The following is a 7,803-nucleotide window of genomic DNA, read 5'->3' on the forward strand; positions in this document are numbered from 1 at the left end:
CGATTCTAGATTTTGGCCGCAATAGATAGGCGCCTTCCGTGGGGGATGGATATCCTTGGGCCCTTCCCGCTACCTACCAGCCAAAGGGAGTTCGCCATAGTCACTATCAACTACTTTACGAAGTGGGTCGAGGTCGAACCGATCGCCAAGATCACCGAGCACAACAAAAGAATGTTCTTCTGGAAGTCGGTGATATGCCGGTTTGGGATCCCTAGAGTTCTTATCATGGATAATAGGAGACAATCTGATATTGCCAGATTTAAAGAATTCTGCAACGACCTGAAGATTGAACAGCGGTTCACTTCGGTTGCTCACCTGCAGGCCAATGGACAGACCGAAGTAACAAATTGAATATTGTTGCAGGAAATTAGAAAGAGGCAAGATGAATACGAGGGTAGGTGGGCCGATGAGCTATACAATGTACTGTAGGCATAACGCACCACGCCCCGAACAGCAACGGGAAGTCCCCGTTCAATCTTGCCTTTGGGGCCGAGGCGGTTATCCCCATAGAAATTAGTGCCCCTAAGTTCCGCATGGAAAACTTTGACTAGCTCCTAATTAATGCTATCCCGAAAGATAGTGTGATAAGAATGGAAATGTAAATGGAATCCTAATTAATGCTAGTTGCTTAATAGTTAAATACCTTATGTAACTAGGTTGCCTCCTTTAACCAAGCTACTTAATTTACCACCAAAATGATCCAATGGTGAGATCTCACATATTCTAAAAGTGACTACTATATCGTTTTGAAGTGTGTGTTAATGTCCGTTTTCGGTGGCTCTAGTTATCAGTTTTGACTGAGTCTCCTGTTTCTGGGGTCAATATGGCAGAAGGTCTAGAGTTTGAAAGATTAGATTCCGGCTCTTTTCATTCATTGCTCTACAAGCACATGGTAGACATTTGCTACCAAATTTGTTGTAGGAAGAGGAAAGGTCAATTTGGCAAAAGGTCCAGAGCTTGAAATATTTGAATCCTGCAGGAAAGGTCAATTTGGCAAAAGGTCTAGAGCTTGAAAGATTTGAATCCGGCTATGTTCATTCATTGCTCTACAACCACATGGTAAACTTTTGTTACCAAATTTGGGGAAGTGATATATCCGACCCTTTTTTTACTTGGGACACCCAGCTCCATTGTACCTGTGACCGCAGAGAGGTTGATGTACTTCACGTGAAAAGGATTCAACGGGCCTGATCGCCCTGGAGCTAGCTGTCCCATGTAAAGAAGAGGGGCGAATTTATCATTTCCCCAAACTTGTTGTAGGAGGAAAATGGGAACAGAAAAGAAAACATTCCTTCGAAAGAGTAAAAGTGGCATTAGTTTGAAAATTCAACTCTGAAAAAGTAAAAGTGTTTCCGCTTTAGGAGAATTTATACTGTAGACGTAGGGTTGGCAACTTCACCCGTGAAGACGGGGATCCACTCAGCCCCAACCCGCACGGGACGGGGGATTCCCCGATTAGGACTGGACGAGGATGGGGATTCAAAAAATTCCCTGAAGCAGGGGCGGGGCAGGGATGGAGATGGGCCTGCCTCGCCCCGTTTCAATATGCAAGCCATTATCAATACCCGCTTATTTTACTACTATCTTAGTATTTTTTTTCATGAACAGTAAATATTTTTTAGGCTAGTGATATTGGCACTACCATATTTTGATAAGTGCAAAAACAGGGATTGTCTTTTCTTCTTCATGGGCGTTAAAAAGCTTTTTTTGAGGTGGGGATTTTTGTGCGGGGCGGGGACAGGATGGGGATTAGATATTCCCCGCGGGTCTGAGACGAGGATTCCCCACCACCCCCGAAGCGGGGATGGGGCGGAGATGGGGAATTTTCCTTCCGGTGGGGACTGGGACGGGGAATGCAACATCCGGCCCCACCCCTCCCCGTTGCCAGCCCTTTGTAGACGGTTGGGCATGAACGTGCAACCCAAAAATGCAGTGAGGCCCACAATGTTTGAGTGATCTAAACCATTCATTTGTTGTGCCCTCACATAGATAGGGTGTGCCCAGAAAATCTTCTCCATAAGATCATCGTAACCCTTCGATCCGTTGTGGTTTCTATGCACTCTCGTCCATTTCAAACCTCAACAAATCTGAGGGTTAGGATCATCCAATGTAGAAGATTTTCTGGGCAAATTCTATCTATGTCAGGGCCCAACAAATGAATGGTATGGATCACCTCAAATAATGTCGGCCCCAATGTATTCCGCTTTAGAAGTGTTTTCTTTTATCTTAATTACGGCAAGTTTTTACATGGTGTCCGAGCATACCTTCACCTAATCAGTGTCCCCCCCTTGATATTTGATCCAAGGACAGCTAACTTTTTAAGTCACCTTTATTGTAACCCCATTAGGAACAGCATGGCGCGAATACCTTATAATTTGGGTCAAGGGACTGAGAACATTTATGGATGGTCTAAATCAAGTGGTCTCACCCAACATCCATATGTCAATTACTTATCACGCGGGATTCATTCATGTGTTTTTATTATATGATGTACGCGGGTACTTGTGCATAATTTTTGAAAAAGTATAGTGGGACCCACTATTTCAAAGATCAAAACCATTCTTTGGATCACCCCAGTGTAAATAGGTTGAGCCCCAAATGATGAACCTAATCCTCCCATACGTTGAAGTTTAATAATGCCCCGAACATTTCCTAGCATGTTCGATTATCAAGTTATTGACAATAGAGATTTGTCGTACTGGACAAAAGACACAAATACCCTTCTACCACTTCTTAGAAATTATTTTTGACTTTTCACCTTGTTTTGGTACGACAGAGGATTGTCATCTCTGTCTCTTCTCTTCTTACTTCTCCTTCCTATTCTTCTCTCCACTATCTTGTTCTTTTTCTTCTTCCTACTTCTTTCTATTCTTCTGTCCGCTGTCCCGTTCCTCGTCCTCTTCTTCTTCTTCCTCCTCGCCTTCCTCTTCTTCTTCATCCTTCTTCATCCTTCTTCTTTCCCTTTGCCTTTCTTCTTTCTCTTCTTGTATGAAGCACAATGATTGAATCTTGATCAAGAGGATATCTCGCAGTTCGTTAAAAAGAAAGAAAATAGTAACAACCGATCTCTACAAATATTACGATGATAGAACAAGAAGAAAAACTAAAAAAATAGGAAATAACTTAAACAAAATGGTGTGAAAGAAGATGAAGAATAAATAGAAAAGAAAAGTCCAAGAAAAAGATGAAGATGTTGCCGTTATATATCTTTTGCTGCTTAAAAACTTTAAATACATTTCGCCTTGAAAAAAATTACCGCTCTAAATAGCACTCTTAAAGACAATAATTTTTACCACTCTAAATTAGTTTTTTTAGCTTGGAAAACAATTTAGAGCGAAGAGTGCTAAATATGTTTTTTCTATAACAATGCGTATTTAAATTTTTAAGAGCTACACAAGGTATACAAGGGAATTATCTTCATCTTTTATGGTCTTCTCTGTATTTATTCTTTATCTTCTTTTGTTAGCCTAATGGTTCAAACCTTGGCTATCTTCCATCTTGTTTTGATGATTCCAAACACAGGGTGATTTTGTCTTACTAATGTAGTTGCTCATTAGTTGTAGATTGTATGTTCAATTGTAAAAATTCAAGGAAACTTTGGATCAAGGTGTTTGAGTGACGTAGCACCTCCAAACATTAGAGGCAACTCGGAGCCTTCATTCCCAAGTTTTATTTTATTTAGCAAGTAGTCTACATTAGAAGCAACTAGGAGCCTTCATTCTCAAGTATTGTTTTATTTAGCAAGTAGTCTTTTATACATCGGTGAGGAAGGCATTAATTTCCTTATTTTTATTATTAGTTTCTTTAAGTTAGTACGATGAAATGATTCATTTCTTATTTTGATGGGTTTCTTTTTTTTTTTTAGCTTCTTATAATATGTAAGGTGGAAACATGTAAGGGACTTTGATTATTGCAATTACAAGATTCTCTCTCTCTCTCTCCTAGTGGGTTCTAGGGCTATTCTTCTTCTTCCTAGTGGATTCTAGGGAATATTTTGAGATAGGACGCTTTGGTTACGGTTCCATGTTTGATCCGCCACGCTAGTTGATATCAAAGCTTTGATTGACCTAGACTGATGGCAGTTCGAGACAGAGAACAACCCCAATGATGTTGATCGTTGGGAAGTCCTTCCGAGGGCTGAGTTTCTTGAGTTCTAATGTGAAAATCACCGAGTGTTGCAACATTTAGGGGTGGCAATCGGGAGGCTCACGGTGGAGCCCAATTGAAATCGCAACAACAACGGACCTTGTATGGATGATTGAGCTCGCGGACAATCTGTTCTAGGGCGCTTTCCTAGGCATGTTCCTACTCTGATTAGGCCTCAGACCTATGAGGAGGACTCCAACGAAGATGATGAATATTCCGAAGGAGTATTTGCAAGACAAGGCGGCGCTAGAGGTTATCGCGAAGGTGGAAATCAGAATACGAAAGATTTTCGTATGAAGATCGACCTTCCCACTTTCAATGGTCATCTTCATATTGAAGATTTCCTGGATTGGCTTGCAAAGATTGAGCGATTCTTTGATTACATGGAGATTTCATAGGAGAAAAAAGTTAAGCTTGTAGCCTACAAGGTAAGGGTGGAGCCTCGGCATAGTCAGCACATACAGCATATCTATCCCAAGGAGATTCTCATCATAAGGCGTCTTAATTTGGAGTTTGCCAACTCCCACGACACCACAATACACGTTGTTCCCACATACACATGAAGATGACTTTATCTCCTTCATGTCCGCAACACTCTCATGAGATCTGGCCACATGGTAGATCATCATAAACCCAATTATCCCACCAAATAAGATCGTCTACAAGTAGGGACTCAGAAACCACACAGACTATGTCCTCCTCCGACCATTTATTCTTTTTTTGAAAAGGGCAACAGAATATATATATATATATATATATATATATATATATATATATATATATATATATATATATATATATATATATATATATGAGGAAAGTGTTTCTACTCGGTCCCCTAGATAAGCTTATCTACTCCTCCCTTTAAAAAAATACAGTGGGCCCACGCTGTTTGGATGATCCAAAGCATTCATTTGATAGGTCTTAACATAGATAGGGTGTGCCCAAAAAATCAGCACCAAAGGGTCATCCTAGCCCTTCGTTTTGTAGTGCCTTGTGGTGCCCAGAATGGACACATATAAACGTCCACGTTTATATGCGTCCATTTTGGACACGGTGTGCCCAACAAAACGAAGGGCTAGGATGACCCTTTGGTGCTGATTTTTTGGGCACACCCTATCTATGTTAAGACCTATCAAATGAATGCTTTGGATCATCCAAACAGCGTGGGCCCACTGTATTTTTTTAAAGGGAGGAGTAGATAAGCTTATCTAGGGGACCGAGTAGAAACACTTTCCTATATATATATATATATATATATATATATATATATATATATATATGTGTGTGTGTGTGTGTAAAAACAGAACCGAGGTGGTCCTGAAGGAACAAAGATAATACAAAGATAGCAATACAATAATTCAAGGAGGTAGATAGTCAAAGCACTCAAACGCGGCCCGAAAGACTCCTTTCTTGGCAAGGGTGTCTGCTTCCGCATTGGCTGATCTCCTGACATGGCGAAAAACTATTGAGGAGCCCTTAGCTCTGTCCTCTATTTCCTCTAAGAGAGGCAAAAATCGCCAAGGGGGAGAAGCGTTACCCGAAAGCCAGCGAATAACATTTAAGGAATCCCCTTCGACGATAATTTTGTCGCACTCTAGACGAGGCATCGAGAGAAGCCCGCTATGAACGGCTCGGACCTCTGCCTCGTTTGAGTCTGCCACTCCGATAGGCCCAGAGGACTTCCCCTTTGTGGTTTCTACATAACCCCCCTACTCCTGCCATTCCTGGATTGCCGATAGACGATCCGTCAAAGTTAAGTTTCAGGGACTCCGGAGGAGGAGGAATCCAGGAGGGGAGGATTTTTACTTTGGTAGCCGATTCCAAGCATATGATTGACCATCCTTCCCAGAGGTCGAAAGCTGAAACAAAACGAAACAGGGGAAGGCTTCGAGCCCAGGATATGACCGCAGCTATCAACTGAATATAAATCCAATAGGGAGATCTAGCCTCCGACCATTTATTCTGATCGTTCTTATTTTGTTTCTTCTTAGGACAATTCCACTTTATGTATCGTAGTTTCTTACACTTGTAGGGAACTCTTTACAATTCTTCTTTTAGTTTTTAACTTCTTAAAACCTTTACCCTATACCTTTCTTTTCTTAAAGAATTTTTTTTGTATTTGACACTTTCTGATGATACATATAAATATAGTTCAACTAACAAGACCTCAGGGTTCTTCCTTTTAAGCCATGTTAGCCCCAACACTGAGCATAGGAAAGTGATTCCTCATTGTATCTTCTTTTGCTCTGAAAACTTCATTGCTACAATTAAGATTTCCTACTTCGAAAGCAGTAGAAAACTAAAGGTTGTCTGTGACTAAGTATCCTATGACTACTAGTTCGTTATGATCATGATCATTCTATTTATGTGATTGATTACTAATTCATCGACTTTTATCTTTCCGGTGCTAAACCTTTCAATCAGAAACTGACTGTAATTTTGATGATATTGATACATAACATAGGACTACTTTCACCTTGTCCTTTGATTTACTGAACCAAAAAATAGTCAATCCTATATTTCTAAATCGGAAAGATCGATCCGATCAAATTCTCAGTTTTGCTAAGTTAAGTCTACTACCTTATTAGCCATAATATATAACTGAGAACGCAAAGAAAACAATGGGTTAGATAACTGACCAGAAAATCGGTAGTCAATTTACCAATTAAATCGCTCGCTCGATGTCGTAAATACGTTTGATGGGTGCTTTTCTGCAACTTCTCCAGCTATGTGCTCAAATTTGTTGTTGATCTACTTTCAAATATGTTGTTGATGTCGAAAGAAAACTGACGGAGTTCACGGATCTTAAATCTAATACCCGGAAGCACTAGATCGGCAATCCAATCACGATTGACGGTCGAGATTGAGATCAATCCAAGATAAATTTAATTACTTGCAGATGACTGATAATAAGTGTCTGGATTTTACCTTCAAGACATTTTCAACAACTCTTCTCTTGAAGATGGGCCCAATTACGAATTGAAACGCTTGATCCATGGATGAGATTCTTCTAAAAACAAAATGAACTCGTGATGACTATTGCTGGAAATGGGCTGAGAGAGGTGGGTTGTTCTTATAGAACAGCCCCAACGTTCCGCTGTTACAATCATGAAGAAGTGAAAAAGGATCTCGAAGGGAGTACCAAGAGTAAAAGCAAGAGGTCGATACTCATTGCCGAATACAAATCTTCTGCGAAGGCGATCCTGTATGGATTTATTTGAGGAAAGAACAATTTCCCTCCGGTTCATGTAACAAGATAGAGAAGAAGATTGGCCCATGTCAAATTCTTAAGAAAAATAAAGATAATTCATACAAGATTAAGCTCCCTCCAAATATCAACACTCAACTTTCAATGTTCAAGACTTACCAATATATCATAGAGAGTTTGATGAGAACTCGTGGGCGAATTCTTTCTCACCCACAATCCCAACATTGCAGCTATGTCGCCAAGGTGGCTTGGGTGGAGTGTCTAAGGTGCATCCCCGCCATAATGCAACCAAATTTTTAACTTGACTTTTAGACTCATAGATGGACGAATCTTGAAAAGTGGTAAACTAGGAAGTTGTAGCTATTTTTGTGTTCTTTCAAACAAGTATAAGAAACCATAAATCACATAAATGGTTAGAAAGTTGTGATTGTGTCAAGTTTTGTGAG

This window comes from Tasmannia lanceolata, unplaced genomic scaffold, assembly GCF_043159265.1.
Source record: "Tasmannia lanceolata isolate RefF3 unplaced genomic scaffold, GAP_Taslan_0.1 ptg000007l, whole genome shotgun sequence".
NCBI classification, from domain to species: domain Eukaryota; kingdom Viridiplantae; phylum Streptophyta; class Magnoliopsida; order Canellales; family Winteraceae; genus Tasmannia; species Tasmannia lanceolata.